This window comes from Grammomys surdaster, unplaced genomic scaffold, assembly GCF_004785775.1.
Source record: "Grammomys surdaster isolate TR1022 unplaced genomic scaffold, NIH_TR_1.0 123781, whole genome shotgun sequence".
NCBI lineage: Eukaryota > Metazoa > Chordata > Mammalia > Rodentia > Muridae > Grammomys > Grammomys surdaster.
The window spans coordinates 135,304-153,282 of NW_021618943.1; the positions used below are offsets into that span (position 1 = coordinate 135,304).

At 41.0% G+C, this 17,979-nt stretch overlaps 1 pseudogene; it reads right to left on the reverse strand.

The window, feature by feature from the left end:
* The window catches only part of LOC114636374, a 16,492-nt pseudogene extending 848 nt beyond the window's left edge, over window positions 1-15,644 (reverse strand).
* Window positions 15,645-17,979: the final 2,335 nt, after the last annotated feature.

Below are 17,979 nucleotides of genomic sequence, written 5' to 3' on the forward strand. Positions count from 1 at the left end.
ATTCATAGGGTTTCTCCCCTGTATGTGTTCTTTTATGATATTTGAGACCACTGCTGTGTACAAAGGCTTTACCACATTGCTTACATTCATAGGGTTTCTCCCCTGTATGTGTTCTTTTATGATGTCGGAGAACACTAATATGTGTAAAGGCTTTACCACATTGGTTACATTCATAGGGTTTTTCCCCTGTATGTGTTCTTTTATAACACTGGAGAACATTGCTACATTCAGAGGCTCTACCACACTGGTTACATGCATAAGTTTTCTGTCCATTATGAGTTCTTTCATGCCTTTGACTATGACTCTGATATACAAAAGCTTTAGCACATTGAGCAGTCTCAGAGGGTTGCTCTCCAAAACAACTTCTTTCATGCCTGCAAAGAAATTGACACATGTGAAAACTTTCTCACATTGATTATACTGATGAGTGTTTTTATCCGTACAATTTCATTCACAATTTGGTTAAATTGTAATGGTAGTCTGATCTTACCATAATGTCACTTTATTAACATTCAAAAGTGTTGTCTTTTATTATTGGTTGGTGTATATCTTTAAAAATGCATGGAATGGGAGGTGTATTGATTACATGGCTAACATTTATAGCATAATTTTTTTAAAAGAGGCTATTCACATATTTGAAGATAATAGAAAGAATTCAGAGCTTCTGCAAACTGACTGCATTCATAAATTTTGCTATTATGTGAATAATTCAACATTTGGAATATAAACCAGTGCTAACAAAAAACATTTCTACTTCCCTAATTCTCATAAAGTTTTTCAGCAGTAAATATCCTCAATAATATTGAGAAACTAATTATATGTAAACTTTTAGCACACTTAGAAATGTCTATTCAAAGTGGGCTATACTATATATCTACTAATTGTTCTGGAAAAGAGAAAGGTATGTTGTTTCTTTCAATATATCTATGCTCAAATGGCTTGTATCCATCATGATCTACAGCATCCACATTAAAAAAAAAAAAAAGAGTAACAAGTGAAAGGGTTCCACATTACATTCACAGAGTTTGATACTTTCTCTCATATTGATGTGGTACAGAGATTAAAGTTACTCAACAAAGCCATCCTTAAATCTCATAAACTGTCCATCTCAATAAATTTAGCAATGCTACTACAAGTATATGACTAACAACAGATTTACTATGGATTATTTGCATATTACAAGGTTTTAGACATATGCTTATCACCTAATAAATCTGTTTCCCTTTTACAAAAGCTAAGTAGTATGAGACTGAACAGATTGGCAGTTCTAGAACATGGCTCTACTGAGCTTGATTCAAATGGTGACATATCTGTTGTTTTATGTTTTTGAAATTAAGGAACACCTTGCAAACACAAACTGGATGTCTGCCATCGACATACATTATTTTGTGAGATTTAATAATCATCTATAACTTAATCCAGTGCATATTTTACCCTACTGCTTTTCTTTACAACTTGTAGCACATATTAAACTTTATTCATAGGCACTTTCTTATGGACTTGCACATGAGAATTACCTTCCATGTCTTCTAGAACTTGGAAAATGTTCACCAATAGTACAGTCTTCCAAAATGTGGCCTAAAATATGGTGTCAAGAAAGTATGTTACATTATTGCAAATTAGACATTTAAGTTATCAACTTGAATGAACTTTAGAAAAATCTCTGTTCATTCACCTTATTCTTTCTCATTCTCAACTGAAATTACAAAAACAAATACCAATAACAAAGAAACAGATGTGCTTACATTTCAACAGCTTAAAAAAAATCACTGTATTACCTATAGCTGTGAGATTCCTATAGGTCTCCAGCATCACATCTTTGTAGAGACTCTTCTGAGAAGGATCCAGCAAAGCCCACTCTTCTGGAGTGAAGTTCACATGCACATCATCATAGGTCACTACATCCTAAAAGTTCCAGTATATATGTACATAAGAAAGCATGATTCCAACAAGAGTGTACATATGTACTTCAAAAAGAATACTTACTAACTTCCCTGCGCATCCACACAGCACGTTTTATCCAATAAGCAAACAGTCATTCACAGTCGATTAACAACAACTGAAGTAAATGTAGAAGCAAATAAATGATCTCTGGGATCCTGTTGTCTCTGTATTAAGATGTTGGGTATGAGACCATGTAGCTTCCTGCCAGACCTTCCTCACTTTCTGTTCCCTGAGACCCAATACCCAAGGGTGCCCTTAGGACTGCAGTTTCTTCTCACATGTCCAGGCCTCCTGTAGATACAAAAGACCATTTCTGTCTTCCCTTCCCTTCTTACCCCATTTCTGTGTCTGAGCTCTGAACTATGGACAGAAACCCCCTACTTAACCACAGGCCAGTCCTCCAGAAGACTACGTAGGCTGTCCAAAGACTCATCCCACTATCTGTTTCCCCAAGACCAAGTTCTCACTGTTGCCCAATGCTCTGAAACACAATATCAGAGAAATCTTCCTTTGCCCATTTCCATGAGACCTGTTTTCAAGTTCTCTTCCAAACAACTGAGGGAACTACACCAGGAAAAATGTGAGCTTGACCAATGTTACCTATATTTGTATACCAATAAAATAAAAACAGATTTCATGACTCCTACAAAAATAACTGAAGTGACACCTAAAATGTTATATTTCTGACCTTTCAGTTACTACTTGTCTGTCTTCCAAACAAAGAGGCCTGATGGTATAGAGTTCTGTCAATAAAGGTAGGTGATCAGAAAGGTGGTCTATGGCTCTGCAGCTCTTCATGAGCCCTAGTGGTTTCAGGCAAAACTAGCTCCACTCAAGTCTAACAAAACACAATGTTGAATAATGATTTAATATCTGCTTCCTGCCACATGGATTCTTATAAGATGTGAAATCTGTCCTATGTAGCTATCAGGCACCATACACACCTGAGGAACTTCTTCATCTCAGAATCTCCTTTTGTAACCAAGAATTGAACTTCTGTGTATCGTGCCATTAGTACTGGAGGTAACAGAATGGCTAAAGAATTCTAGTTAATGTTTCTGAAGTATGATCCCTATCACCTCTTTTACTAATTTCTAAATTATGTATAAAACTAGTCACAGAAAACTGAATATAGAAGGTTCACAAATTCTCGAAATCAAACCTCTACTTTTGCAATGTCATCCTACTGTACACCAAAAGTAAGGCCTGTGTGTACACATTGAATAGTAACATTTATGTTTCACACCTTGCTACTCAAATGGCTACAAACCTTCCCAGGGAATCCACACTCAGGTGAAAGGACAAGGGCCTTTGGTATTATCACTACATGGAGCAACAGAACCACACTCTGAACCATGGTCCCTCTTAGTACCAGTAGATCTGACTCTGATAGCTCAGTAGACTTGTTCTTCCCGTCCTGGTGATAGAGATGGCCACAATCACCAGGGTATGGCTTGTGGTCTTCTGCAAAGCTTATAACACATGCATCTGTGGAAAATCCTGTAAAGACCCTGCAAGCTACCTTCCACTAGTGCTCCTGATTGATAGGCCTGCCTGAGTCCCTCATTAGATAGGAAACCTCAGCTGGGCATCAGGAGAGTAAATAGCATCTCCTCAATCGGGGACCACAGAGCAAATTACTGTTCTGAAACCATCCAAGCTCTGCTGTTCCACCCTAAATGCAGACATACCCCTAGTCTGGGAAATTTACATTTAATAGAATATTGTACTCTCCCAGGGCACTTATTTTCCTTATTAAAGACACAGGAATCAATTATCAATTTCTTTACATAATCAATTATACATGCAATGTCATGTGCAGACATCTCTGCTTCATAGTGGGGATGACCTGCAGCCAAACTGCAATCAAATTCATAGAGTAACAAAAATTAAAAAGAAAAATTGGCTGCAAATTTTAAAGCTTAGGAGCGGTTAACTGAAGAGAAATGAAACAACAACAAAAAAAAAGAAATAAAAATTATAGGAAATCAGTGTTCCTAGGTATGGTGGAATATAAAATTTATTATACACAGAAGAGAGAACATAGGAAGACCCAATTATATCTGGGAGAGTTTAGAGAAGACATGACATTTTGGCGAGGTAGAATGGGAGAAGGAAGAACCAGACCAAGAGATCAGAATGATTAATAATAGATGAAAAAGACCAGTCCAGAAATAGTTGGATTGCAGTAGAATGGCAGCTGGGATATTGGCAGCCCAATCAATATTCTGTAACAGGTAGGAACTGCAGTCTGATGAGAGAAGCAGACATCCAGGTTTGCTTTGATTTGTTAAACAGGCCTCTTAGCTCCCTGTCCCAGAGTTTCAGACTTAACACCAGGGAGAAAGGAGAAGGAAGACATGACGATTATACTCTCAAAGATTATTTTTAAGAGTTAAAACATAATTTATTGTCCAGTAATTTTGAGAAACTAAACATATGTACCAAGTAGTACTCATATCTTTTCTCTTACACTGTGTATTTTCAAACAGGAATAATTCTATTCCTGTTAGGCACAGCCACACCAGTTTGTCTAGATCTTCTTTTGTTTGAACTAGTGAAAATACAGAAATTTGGTTTCTAGATATAAGTACATGTCTTCATTTAAATTCATCATTTCCCTAATCTGGAAAAATGCCCCAAGATTGCCAGAAAGGAATTTTACTGATTATTTTCTAAAATTGCTTACTTGACTAGTCATGTTGAATGCCAACTTCCGCCAAAGGAGAAAGGCCTCACCTTCCTTCTTTCTCCTCCTTTTCTGTGCTGCAATTATACCAGCTCCACAGTTGGTCAGTGAACTCAGTTCTTACACAGGTCCCTCTTTTATTTGTAATCCCCTCATCCCTAATCCAGGGATGTTAGACAACACTCGTTCCCTGATGTTTTGTCTCACTGATCAATCAGAAACCAGATTGAATGGAGTTGCAGGACTGTTTTCTAAGCACTGGGCAGCAGAGGAAGGTTCAGGTGTTCAAAGTAACTCTTAATTAAGTACATGGCATAAGGAAAGCCTGAGCTACAGGAGATGTTGCTGTAAACAGACAGATAGGAAATCTCTTTAGAAAAAGGAATGACATTCTTAATTTGTGAGAAACACTGGAGAATGGAAACAAGTAAGAGATCAGAGCACCTATGCATAAAGAAAATGAAATTTAAAAAATAATAACAAATATTGACTTTTTAAGAAGATAAATATAAATGAAAAAACTTATTGGTATAATGACTTTAAAAAAGAGCAGACCCTTCCTGGAAGAGGTGATGGCATTAATAAGGTGGTGTTTGTCCTTGTCCCTATGTGCAGTGTTAACTGCTGAGATCTATAACCTGACACACAGCTACATCTAATGGCATGTGTTTTAAATTTCTAAACCAACATAAATATGTCAGCTAGGATTGCTCATATCTATATAATTCCAGTCCTACTGACAAAATTCATTATCCACTGGCTCAAGCTAAGCTGCCCCTCAAATCTAGTTAAACACCCACCAATCTAGTTTAATCATATATGTTAGTATTCTGTCTAAACGCCACCTCCACAGTTATCTGGCAACACCCAGGTGTGCTCCTCCCCACAGGTACCTGGCACCAGCTAGGTAGGCCTGCCCACTATAAAAGGGGCTGCCTGCCTCCTCCTTGCTCTCTTGCTCTCTTGCCTCTAGCTTCTCTCTGTTCCCTAGCCTCTTTCCGCCTTTCCTTCCCCCTCTCTCCATGTGGTAAAGGCTGGCCTCCACTTCTCTCCTCTCTCTCTCCTCTTTCTCCACCATCTTTTCCCATTTCTCTCCCCAAACCTTTACCCTATCTCCTAAATAATACCCTCCCTTGGAAACCTTTGGTCTGTTGTTGTCTGTTCTAAGCTGTGTGACAAAATCTAACAATATGTAATATTAAATATACACTGTGAAATTATAAAATTATTCACCCTACCTGAATCAGGTCATTGCCCTGAGGAGCAACACACATGGATCAAGGCTATAGTGTTTGATCAAGAGATAGTGTTTGACATTTCCCCATGTGCTATCTTACCTACTGAGATCTATAATGTGACACACCCAGCTACAACTAAAGGCATGTGTTTTACATTTCTAAGCTCACATAAATATATCAACAAGGATTGCACATAACTAAATAATACACGTCCTAAAATGGGAATTCATTATCCAGTGGCTGAAGCCAGCTTTCTCAAACTAAAGACCACCAATGTAGATTTATTTGGACACATGCATTATTCAATACATGCTATCAAATTACAAAATTGTTCACCCTGCCTGAATAAGGTCCTTTTTCAGAATGGTGACGCCTACACTGGACTCCCTTATACTTTGGTCTGTGATCTAGCTATTTCCTGCCCTCTTTCACCCGACAGTGAACAGAGTAAACCATTCCTCCTGTTCTCATCTGAAGGTAGAAGAAATAGGAAGTTCATTATATGACTCAAATGAGCAATTATAAAACTCACCTTTGCTTCATTACTTTAACTCAAGAACTTAGGAATTTTTATAAAGAGGAAACCAAGGTCATTGATCTGGGGAGCAACAGACCAGGACAAGGCTACCTGAGTCAACAGAGCTTGTCTTAGAAACATCTCTATAAAAGGAAGAAGATGCAACTCTCCCAGAATTACTATATCATCCCAGAAAGAAATCACTCCACATACAATATTAAAATATTAACTAGGAAAAAATATCTCCTAAATGACAGCATCGATTCAGCTCTGACTAATGCTCAAAGAGGAGCCAACCAAAAACAGGTTTTGAATATTGACATCCATAAGTTTGTTTCTGGTTCAGGCCCCAGGTTATTTTGAACAATTTAAATATGAACTAGAGATTGTAAGTCCTATTTAAGACAGCTATGAGATTTACACAGCAAAGATCCCCAGAATCACTGATTAAGTGCATCAGAGCCCTGAAACAGCAGGTCAGTTTTCAGTGATGGGTTCCTGAGTTGGAAGTGAAGATGAGAAAGACAGGAAACGTAGAAGGTAGAATGTACAACAGCTGTGGTGGGGAGAATTTGCACAAGCTATGTCTATTTCAAGTAAGCTTCTTAAAAGTAACATCTTGTATTCTACTTACAGGGGATAAAGGGCACAAAATGGAGACTTCTATGAAGACAGCAATATCTGTAATACACTGGGACAAATTCAGGAGAAGTGTAATCAAACAATGCTGCACAAGGGAATCCATGACTGACCAAGCCCATAGTTGACTTGGGACTGATAACCACATCACCCTTCACTGGAATGTCTTGGAATCTCAGGATCTGAAGCTTGTCCTTCCCAAACACCATGGGCTCGAAACTTTACAGCTGCTGCCACCCTTAACCCTGGCTTAGGAGAAAGAGCACTGTTTTCTATTCAATACACCAGGGCCTCAGGTAAAGCTCCTAAAGCTTAAGGCTCCAGGCTGTTAAGGGGCTAGAATTTAGGAAGGAGACATGCAATTCTCCATACATTAGGATCAAGCCTTATTTGATTGGACCAGCCCACAACACACAGTGTTGTCCTTTTCAAAGAGATGTCACCAGGTATAGTCCTGCCCTTATGACAAAACTACGCTTTTCCCAAGAAAATTGGATCTTTATGGCACATCAGGGCTTAATGTTGGCTGTGACCCTGTAAAGCTACACTGAGCAGATTGTTAGGGGCCTGTTCTTTGATATCAGCATGAGCCTAATGGCTGACTGTAAATCAGATTTAACCTGTTTGTTAAGGTTTGGACACAAATGTCTGGACAATCCTAGTAAAAAAACATGTATTATACAATACTGATTTTTAACAGGGCTCCATTTATACCATGCTACTTTCTTGTCAGGTGTTTTACAGGTGGTCCTACTTCAGATAAGTTCTATTTAGTGAGTCGGACAGTGGTGGAGTACACCTTTAATCCCAGCACCTTGTGAGGCAGAGGCAGGCAGATTTCTGAGTTCTACACCAGTGTGGTCTACAGAGTGAGTTCCAGGTCAGCCAGGGCTACACAGAGAAACCCTGTTTCAAAAACAAAACAAAACAAAATTCTACTTACTGTCACCTAATAATTCCTAAATGTTAGTAATTCTTTATATCATTAATTCTGCACTTGAACATCACAGCTCAATACTGGAGTGATACCCAACACACGAGATTTCTTTTTACAGCCTTCACAATACCAACTCCAAGTGGAACTTACACCTATAAAGTTAACCGCTAAAAGCAGAACTTAGAGAAGATAATAGAGAAACCAGTGCTCTAACGTTTGGCATCATGCCAAATATATTTCTTCACACAAGCCACTGCTGCAATGGTTTTGTGCAGATGCTCTCATAATAAAGTTATTCAGAGGCCACAGCCAGGTACAAAGCCGGGTACAAAGGACCTCACAGGAGGCTGCATGTGTCCGGCTGCTGTTTACCATCCAGACACTGGGAAGACACACTACACATTTGTACTTTGCTAAGCAGCTTCCGCCTCCCGTTCGTGGGAGATGGCCTTGCACTTACCATGTCTGGAGTTCTGAGCTTGCGGAGCTCCCCTCACAGCACCCAGCAGACACACTCAGAATGTTTCACCCAGAAACACTCATGCAACCTGAGTTACAGGAAGGAAACGCAAACCTTGTGACCCGGAAGTGCTGCCTTCTCTTCAGACTGGCAATTCCATGTGGAGTTTCTGATTGGCTAGTAAGACTTGAGTGACATGATCACTACCCTTAGGGTTAGACTGTGTTAAAGAGAGCCAGTATAGTGGGTCCAGCTTTGGCCAATTGTTTTCCAGACCTGCAGATTTGAAGTTCAGTAGCACAAGTGCCTCTCCTCCAATAGCTTATTTCTCTGTCCTCCAATCAACCTCCTTGGAGAAAGTAAGTTTTCACATCCCTGCTTCTCAACTGCCTGCTTCTTCCCATGTGGGCAGTGACACCTTGTTCATTGCTTTGCAAATGTGAAGCTTTCCTGAACTCCCATCACAACACTCAGGAGGTCCTTCCACTTCATCCTGCTGGATTCACAATGGATGGCTCTCACAGTCAATAAGTCAGATTACAGTGGAGTTACTAATCTCTCCCACATGTGGACAGGTGCCAAGAATATTAAAAATTAATAATGGCCGGGCAGTGGTGGTGCACACTTTTAATCCCAGCACTTGGGAGGCAGAGGCAGGCGGATTTCTGAGTTCGAGGCCAGTCTGGTCTACAGAGTGAGTTCCAGGACAGCCAGGGCTACACAGAGCAACCCTGTACCCAAAAACGAAAAACAAACAAAAAAATTTGGAAGTCCAAACACCAGTACATTAGGCCTTGAAAGCACACACCACAACTTGGCCTAACAAAAGATGGAACCATAAAATTGTGACATTTAGCTGGGCAGTGGTCATGCATGCCTTTAATGCCAGCACTTGGGAGGCAGAGGCAGGTGTATTTCTGAGTTCCAGGCCAGCCTAGTCTACAGAGTGAGTTCCAGGACAGCCAGGGCTACACAAAGAAACCTTGTCTTGAAATACCAAGAAAAAAAAAAAAATTAAGAACGATTTTAGAAAAGTTTTTTTTTTTCCTTCAGGCTGGGTTCATGTAAACTGCAAGTACTTTTCACCTGATGTTTATGAGACAAGCCTCATAGCAAAGAGGGAAATAAGTGACAGACACCTTGGAGCCCTCTTCTTAATCAGCTGAAAGTCCTCAGTGAGCTGTAAAATGAAAATAGCAACAACAACAAAAAATCCACAGGAGCTGGGCGGTGGTGGCCCACGACTTTAGTCCCAGCACTTGTGAGGCAGAGGCAGGCAGATTTCTTAGTTCGAGAGTTCAAGGCCAGCCTGGTCTACAGAGTGAGTCCAGGACAGCCAGGGCTACACAGGGAAACCCTGTCTCGAAAAACCAAACCAAAAAAAAAAAAAAATCCACAGGAATATTATATATAGTAAAGTTTCTCCAGATGACTATAGCTGATAGAGTGAGTCTCTGTTATGTAGAAAATGCATTGATTAGATGGCTCACAGGCTGCGGTTCAACTAATCTAATAATGGCTGTCTACAAATGGAAAGATTAAGAATCCAATAGTGGTTCAGTCCATGTGGCTGGATGTCTGATCTGGTCTTCAGTAAATACCTTAATTTTGTAAGGTAAGTGCTATTGCCAGAAAATTAAACAAATAATAACAACAACAAGAAGAAATACAAAAAGTTGCTCACCAGAGATAGGGAATAAGAGAAAGAGCTATCATCTTCAATGTCCTTCATATATGTAGGCAGTCACCATAAGCAGTGGCCTAGGTGAAACGTAGATCTTATCACCCCAAATGACCAAATTAAATATTCTTTCCCCAGTTAGAAAACTTTAATTACGAAAAATCCTGCACAGTACCCAACTCTTTGAGTTTTATTGAATTCCAGATGTGTTCCATTTGAGTACCAAGAATAGCTAGCACAACAGACAACACAGAACAACTGGGTAAGATGTTTTCCTGTATCAGGTAAGGAGAACATAGGAGCCATTTCTAAAGCAATGTCTTTCTTCAAGAAAGGGAGCATTGAGGCTTTACTTAGGTATTCTACATACACATAGGTTTGCCTTCTCCTGTGAATGTTAAGTTAAATCCTTTTCTGAACATGATCAAATGTAAAAGCTGAGATATCAAGGGCATTCTTACCTCAAAGTCATCCAGAAATATATCTAAATTATAAAAATGGTGAATAGAAATGCATATGGAAAGTTCATCTTGCATTACAAGATCTTAGCTGAAAATCAAGGGACAGCTGAGAGCTCATAGTTTGAACTCCAGACAAGAGGGAACTAGCAATATGGGCATGGTCAGAAGATATTAAAGCCTGAAAATGCACCCATGTGTCACACCTCTTCCAAAAAGGCCACACGGGTGCTGCTTCCCAAATAGTTCCACAAACTAGGAAATAAGTATTTGAACATATGTGTCTATGGGTGCCATTCTCATTTAACTACCACATGTTTCCTAAAAGTGAAAACAACTTTTTATCTGATTTCACTGTACCATATCCTTAAGAGAGGCTCTTATGTTTTCAACCTACAATGTTAAAAATGAAACAATCCTTACTGGAAAGTGTCTGGAGCCCAACGCAGGAAATTATCTTCTGTTCTAAGAGAACCTCAGGAAATTTCCTGCTGTTCTGGAAAGAGTGGTCAGTAAAAGGTTAAGAAAAGATGTTCACGGGTCTCATGTCCCAGGAACTTAAAGAACATCTGGCATTTCCTGGGAGCTGGTTATGACAGTGGGATGGTCTTGGGCAATAAGGATATGACAGTAGGATAGTCTTGAGCAATGAGGCTCTGACAGTGGGATGGTCTCAGACAATGATGATTCAATAGTGGGATAGCCCTAAGCAATGACCCTTGCCTATACTTCCTGATTTGCTGTGTCTTTATAACATGCCCCCAAAATTAAAGTTTCAGAGCTAGATCAGAACCCCAGACTTGCTCTCCTTCTTTGTGTCTCTTGTCCCTTTATTCTTTCACCCCACTTCCAACAGCAGGTAATTTCCTGGGTTTGGCTTCTGGCAGTGTGACTCCAATGCTGATTTCTCTCAAGTCTTGTTTCAATCAGTACATCACATTGTAATACATATACCAAGAGTCTCCTGTTTCAAGTTTGTGTATACAGATCTTACCTTTTATTCTCTACCTTGTGAATAAATGCTGATCAATCCTGAATAAATGACTGGGAATGAATAAATGAATCAGGGAACAGGGTGGGACTTGCATTATCAAGAGGCAGAAGAGAAGGAGAGCAGATGTGCTCTGTGGACAGGGGAATTTGATCTGTGAAAGGGGGATCTGAAGAGCCAGATCAATAATAATAATATTTAAGTACTACTGGAGGAAGTGTGTAGATAATCTGATTAACATAGAAGGTAAGGATAGGTCAATTGATTGCTCAACAATTGAGTGTAGGGTTTTTTTTCTCTTTTTTTTCTTTTTTTTTTTTTTTTGGTTTTTCAAGACAGGGTTTCTCTGTGTAGCCCTGGGTGTCGTGGAACTCACTCTGTAGACCAGGCTATGCCCGAACTCAGGAATCTGCCTGCCTCTGCCTCCCAAGTGCTGGGATTAAAGGCGTGGGCCACCACTGCCTGACAGGCACAGAGGTCCTTGCAAACAGAGGTTACTAGGGAGACCAGGAATGTAAAATACGCAGGGTCCTCTTCCCAATGATGGAGATAAAATACCTCCTTTCAATGAGAACGGCTAGGAGAGGATTTTATTAATGGTCTGGTGACCTCTTTCCTATGTTTGGCTACACCCACCTTTTTTTTTTCATTTTTTTATTGGAAGTTTTATTTACATTTCATATGTTGTCCCCTTACCCCATCCCCCACCCACCCAGGAACCCCCTATTCCCTTACCCCTCCTCTTTCTTCTCTGTGGATGTAACCCCTACCTACCCCCCCATTCCCACCTCCCCACCCTCAAAATTTCCACCCCCTGGGGCGTCCAGCCTTCATGAGGTCAAGGATCTCATCTTCCACCTATGTCCAGCAGGGCCCTCCACTCTTACATATTCAGCTGAAGACCTGGATCCCTCCCTAAGTGCTCCCAGGCTGGTGGTTTAGACACTGGGAGCTGTGGTTGGTTGGTATTGTTGCTCTCCTCATGGTACTGCAAACCCTTTCAGCTCCTTCAGTCTTCACTCTAACTCCTCCATTGGGAACCCCATTATCAGTTCAATGGCTAGTTGGGAGCATCTGCCTCTGAATGTGTCAGACTCTTGAAGGCCTCTGAGGAGACATCCATATCAGGCTCTTATCAGCATGCACTTCCTGACTTCCACATCAGCATCTACCTTTGGTGACTGCACATGGGATGGATACTCAGGTGGAAAAGTCTTCAGATGGCACCTCCTTCAGTTTCTGTCCCTCACTTTGTCTCCATATTTGCTCCCTTGAGTATTTTGTTGCTCCTTCTAAGAAGTACTGAATCACCCCCACTTGGTCTTCCTTCTTTATGAGCTTCATGTGGCCTGTGAGTTGCATCTTGGGCATTTCAAGGTTCTGGGCTAATATCCAATAATCAGTGAGTGAATACCATGTGTGTTCTTTTGTGATTGGCTTACTTCACTCAGGATGATAATTTCTAGTTCCATCCATTTACCTAGGAACCTCTCGAATTCATTGTTTTTAATAGCTGAGTAATACTCCATTGTGTAAATAGACCACATTGTTTGAATCCATTCCTCAGTTGAAGGACATCTGGGTTCTTTCCAGCTCCTGGCTATTATAAATAAGGCTGCTATGAACATAGTTGAGCATATGTCCTTGTTATATGTTCGAGCATCTTCTGGGTATATGCCTAGGAGTGGTATAACTGGATCTTCAGGTAATGCTATGTCCAATTTTCTGAGGAACCGCCAGGCTGATTTCCAAAGTGGTTGCACCATCTTGCAGTCCCACCAACAACGAAGGAGTGTTCCTCTTTCTCCACACCCTTGCCAGCATCTACTATCACCTGAGTTTTTAATCTTAGCCATTCTGACTGGTGTGAGATGGAATCTCAGGGTTGTTTTGATTTGCATTTCCCTGATGACTAAAGATACTGAACATTTCTTTAGGTGCTTCTCGGCCATTCGAGTTTCCTCAGTTGAAAATTCTTTGTTAAGCTCTATACCCCATTTTTTAATAGGGTAATTTGGTTGTCTGGAGTCTAATTTCTTGAGTTCTTTGTATATATTGGATATTAGCCCTCTATCAGATGAAGGATTGGTAAAGATCTTTTCCCAATTTGTTGGTTGTCGTTTTGTCCTATTGACAGTGTCCTTTGCCTTACAGAAACTTTGCAATTTTATGAAGTCCCATTTGTCAATTCTTGATCTTAGAGCATATGCCATTGGTGTTCTGTTCAGGAACTTTTCCCCTGTGCCCAAGTATTCGAGGGTCTTCCCCACCTTCTCTTCTATTAGTTTCAGTGTATCTGGTTTTGCTACACCTACCTTTTGCTACAAATGTAAACCTAACTAATCTAAATTCTGAAGAATGTTTATCCTAGACATATCTTACTCATTTTTAGCAGAGATGACACGTGCAGTTTGTGGTCAGCTGACCTGCATGTTATTCGTCAGAGGCCACATTAAATTCTATGTCTTTCAGCTATAGAAACTACCTTGTTCACCTGTACATTGGAAAAGAGTTTCTATGTAGTCATACCTTAAGCTTTATTGTATCCCAAGAAGTAGATTGATTGGACTGATTATTGACTGTAAATCATTTCCCAAATCATATTGTGTTCTAAATATGGTGACAAAGATTCCAGATATATTAGATTCCCCCAATATGGTCTAGGCTATCAAATTCATTGTACACTGGGTTTCAATTCTCATCTCTTAGCATGGTTTGCTTTCTATGTGATAACTGCAGGGATCCCTATCTATAACTGATGTTAGACCCTCAGGTGACCTAGAGTGGCTTCAACAGGAATATACCAGGAATAGAAAACTTCAGGTAGAAAATACCTCCAAACCTAACAGCACCACAGTTTCTTTCAGAACACCCAGGTTTCAGTCCCAGTATTTAAAGCAGCTCACTCCTATTTGTAAATCAAGTTCCTGGGATTCCACAGCCACCTCCTATCCCTCCTGGTATTCCTGGCCAACAAGCATTCACAGAAAACAAAAACACACATAGAGGCAAGACAATCATACAAATAAAATGACAGTGAAACTTTTTTTGTAAGAAAGGGAGAATAAGAGGAGAGAGAGGGGGGAACTTATTGTCAACCAGAGGACAGCAAGCAATACATTTATTCAACCCAGCATTCAGAACTCAGAGGTAGTGAAGAGATCACTGTGTTTTAGGAGTTTGAGGCCAGCCTGGTCTACAGTGTGAGTTCCAGGACATCCAGAACTACACACAGAAACCCTGTCTCAAAAAACCAAAACCAAAACAAAAACAAAACAAAAAAAAAGAAGATAGCTGTAAGCTCATCCTGGCCCATTCCCACCTGGCCCATCCCAAACCTCATCAGTTGATAAAGAATAAAGATCAGGAGCTCACCCTGTACCCTAAAATGCACAGGATAGATATGTCACAGAGAGACACTGACCACCAAGGACAAGACCACTGAGCTGGAAGTATCAGAGCAGGGACTACAGGATTGTACTGAGGGGGAGGAGAAAGAGTGGACAAAGCAACCTGAACTCACTTTTCCAAGAATATTTTTGAAATTTGACTAAGAAAACATTGTTAAATTCAACATGCATTGGGGAAGTGTAAAAGCAATTTAGAAGTGTTTTATAAAAATAAAGACTCTAGACAGAGGTAGGCCATTCTTCCTTGAACCTGAATCAGACCATTGTTTGGCTACTGTCTGAATTCAGCCGGTACCTAGAGCGAAGAGAGCCTACATGGAGGGTCAAATGAAGGGCTGTGCCAAGAACTGACTAGAACTCAGACTCTCTGGAAGGCCCATGTGCATTATGGGTGATCATACCAGCATGGATGGGAGGCAGGCCCTATCAAGATACTTAAAAAAAAAATTCTAAAAGGCACATCCCAGACAATCAAGTTGTACATCACAATTTAGCTAGTCTCCCACCAACAGGAGTAAGCAAGCCCCTTCCACACCCTTCCTGTTTCAGGCTTGTGGATCCCCCTCAACCTGAAGATTCTCTTTTTGGCCAGAACTCCACTGCTGAACACAATCTATAATGCTCAATATCTGGCTTTACCGTTCGTGGAACTTTAGACCTTTCACCCTCATACACCCCATGGCTGCTTGTCTGGTTCCATTTTGACCATTCTAACCCATCGACAGCTCCAGCACATGTCCTCCCATGCTAGACTTCATCCTGTGCACTGGAGTCCTCCTCCCTATTCCCTCATGAACAGATAGCAGCCCACCTACCAAACCCTCCACTGCCACCCAAAGATGCATCAGCTCATAGACAAACAAAGAGCTAAATCCTCCATAATTTCCATTTCAAGTTGGCCTTTTTTTACTATGAAAGAGACAAAGGAGCAGAAGTGATTGTCTGGTAAGGGATCATTTCCCTTCCACTGTATCTCTGAGAGCTAGAAAATCTATCCACCATGGCTGTTACACATGACTAAGGGAAGATTTCTTAGTGACTTAAGGGTCTGCTTGCTGCAACCTGCCCTGGAAACTCTGGAAATCAACTAGAGTCAGGGACTCCCTCTCCTGGAACACTGATATAAGCAGGTATGATTGTGTCAAAGTCCTAACAAAGACATCTTATAAGACTTGGGTGAGCCAGGCAGTGGTGGTGCACACCTTTAGTCCTAGCCCTTAGGAGGCAGAGGTAGGCTGATTTCTGAGTTTGAGTTCAGTCTGGTCCACAGAGTGAATTGTTCCAGGACAGCCAGGGCTACATAGAGAAACCCTGTCTTTAAAAACCAAAAAAAAAAAAAAAAAAAGACTTGGATGGGTTTATGGCTTAAAATTTTCATAACAGGTCCTGGTACCCACAGAGCTACTATTTTACATATCTATCTATCTATCTATCTATCTATCTATCTATCTGTCTGTCTGTCTGTCTGTCTGTCTATCTATCGATCGATCTATCTACATTTTAAATGTTGTCCCCCTTCCCAGTTTCCTCTCCACAACCTCTGACCCTATCCCACCTCCACTTTGCCTTTTTGAGGGTGCTCTCCCACCCAGCCACCCCTGTTCGCACCTCACCACCCTAGCATTCCGCTTATGCTGGGGTACTGAGCCTCCACAGGACCAAGGGCCTTCCCTCCCATTGATGTCAATCCTCTGCTACATATGTATCTGGAGCCATGGGTCCTTCCATGTGTACTCTTTGGTTGGTGGTTTAGTCCCGAGGAGCTCAGGGTGGGGGGAGGGAGGGAGATCCAGTTAGTTGATATTGTTGTTCTTTCTATGGGGTTGCAATCCCCTTCAGATCCTTCAGTCCTTCCCCTAACTCTTCCATTGGGGTTCCTCAAGCTACTTTTTAAAGCAGGGGTGCTTCTGGGCAGTTTCCATAGCTCTTGTGGAATCTCTCTAAACAAAGCCAGTCTTTGCTGGCCCCTGGGATTTAATGTCATCTTTTAACAATCATTTAACATCATTCAGTCCCCACTGAGGGGTCCTTACATTTACAGAGAAGTGTACAAAGGAAGGTGAGGCAAGAAATTATCAAACAGCAACTATGAGGGATTGTACCTCATGAAGACATAGAACTGAGCTCCTCCACTTGACACAACACACCAGTTTTGATTATTTTTGAAAGATCCATTTCAGAAGCTCCTAGACTTAGAAGGCAGAGCTGGCCTGTTCTCTAAGTTCAAACCCAGCCTAGTTTACAGATGAAATTCCTGAACAGCTGATGCTATGCAGAGAAATCTTGGCTGGAGTTGGGGGTAGGGTGGTGTGCAGAAAGAAGGGAAAGGAAAGGAAGGGTCAAGAGATGGGTGGAAGTGTGGAAAACTAAAGCAGTGTCCTTCCTTTCTCTGATGACCACCTCAGCAAGAGTTGAGGTTTGGTGAGAACTTGTGACTTACTGATGGCCCCATACTTCATGGGAATCGCAGATTTCTTGCTTCCAGCTGCCAGCACATCCCTGGTACTGACCCACTTCACAAAGTTCTCTGTCGCATCCCTGTCTCACATCACAGACATCCAGTCAACAAACAGCTATCAAAGACATGAGCTTTGGACCTGTCCTGCTGCATGCTAGTCACAGGATGATGTGGACCCAGCATACATGAAAGAGTAGAGTGGAGGTACCGAACCCTGCAGAATAGCTGCCAGGCTGGGAGGGGTCGAGAAATGTATTGGTTACCTTGCTTCACTGCAGTGACAGAATGTCTGGGAAAAGCAACAGAAGGAAGTACGAGAAGGGAGGCATGGAGAAGGGGGGAGGGAGAAGGAAAACAAGAAGGCAGGTAGGCAGGAAGGGAGGGGAAGAAGGGAAGGAAGAAAAAAGCAGGAAGAAAGGGGAAGTAAGAAAAAAGAAGAAAGGAAGAAAAGAAAGAAGAAAAGAAGGAAGGAGAAGAAAAGAAGGCAGGCAAAAAGGGCAATAAAGGAAAAAGGAAGAATGAGAGAAGGAAGGAAAGAATGGAAGAAGAAAGGAATG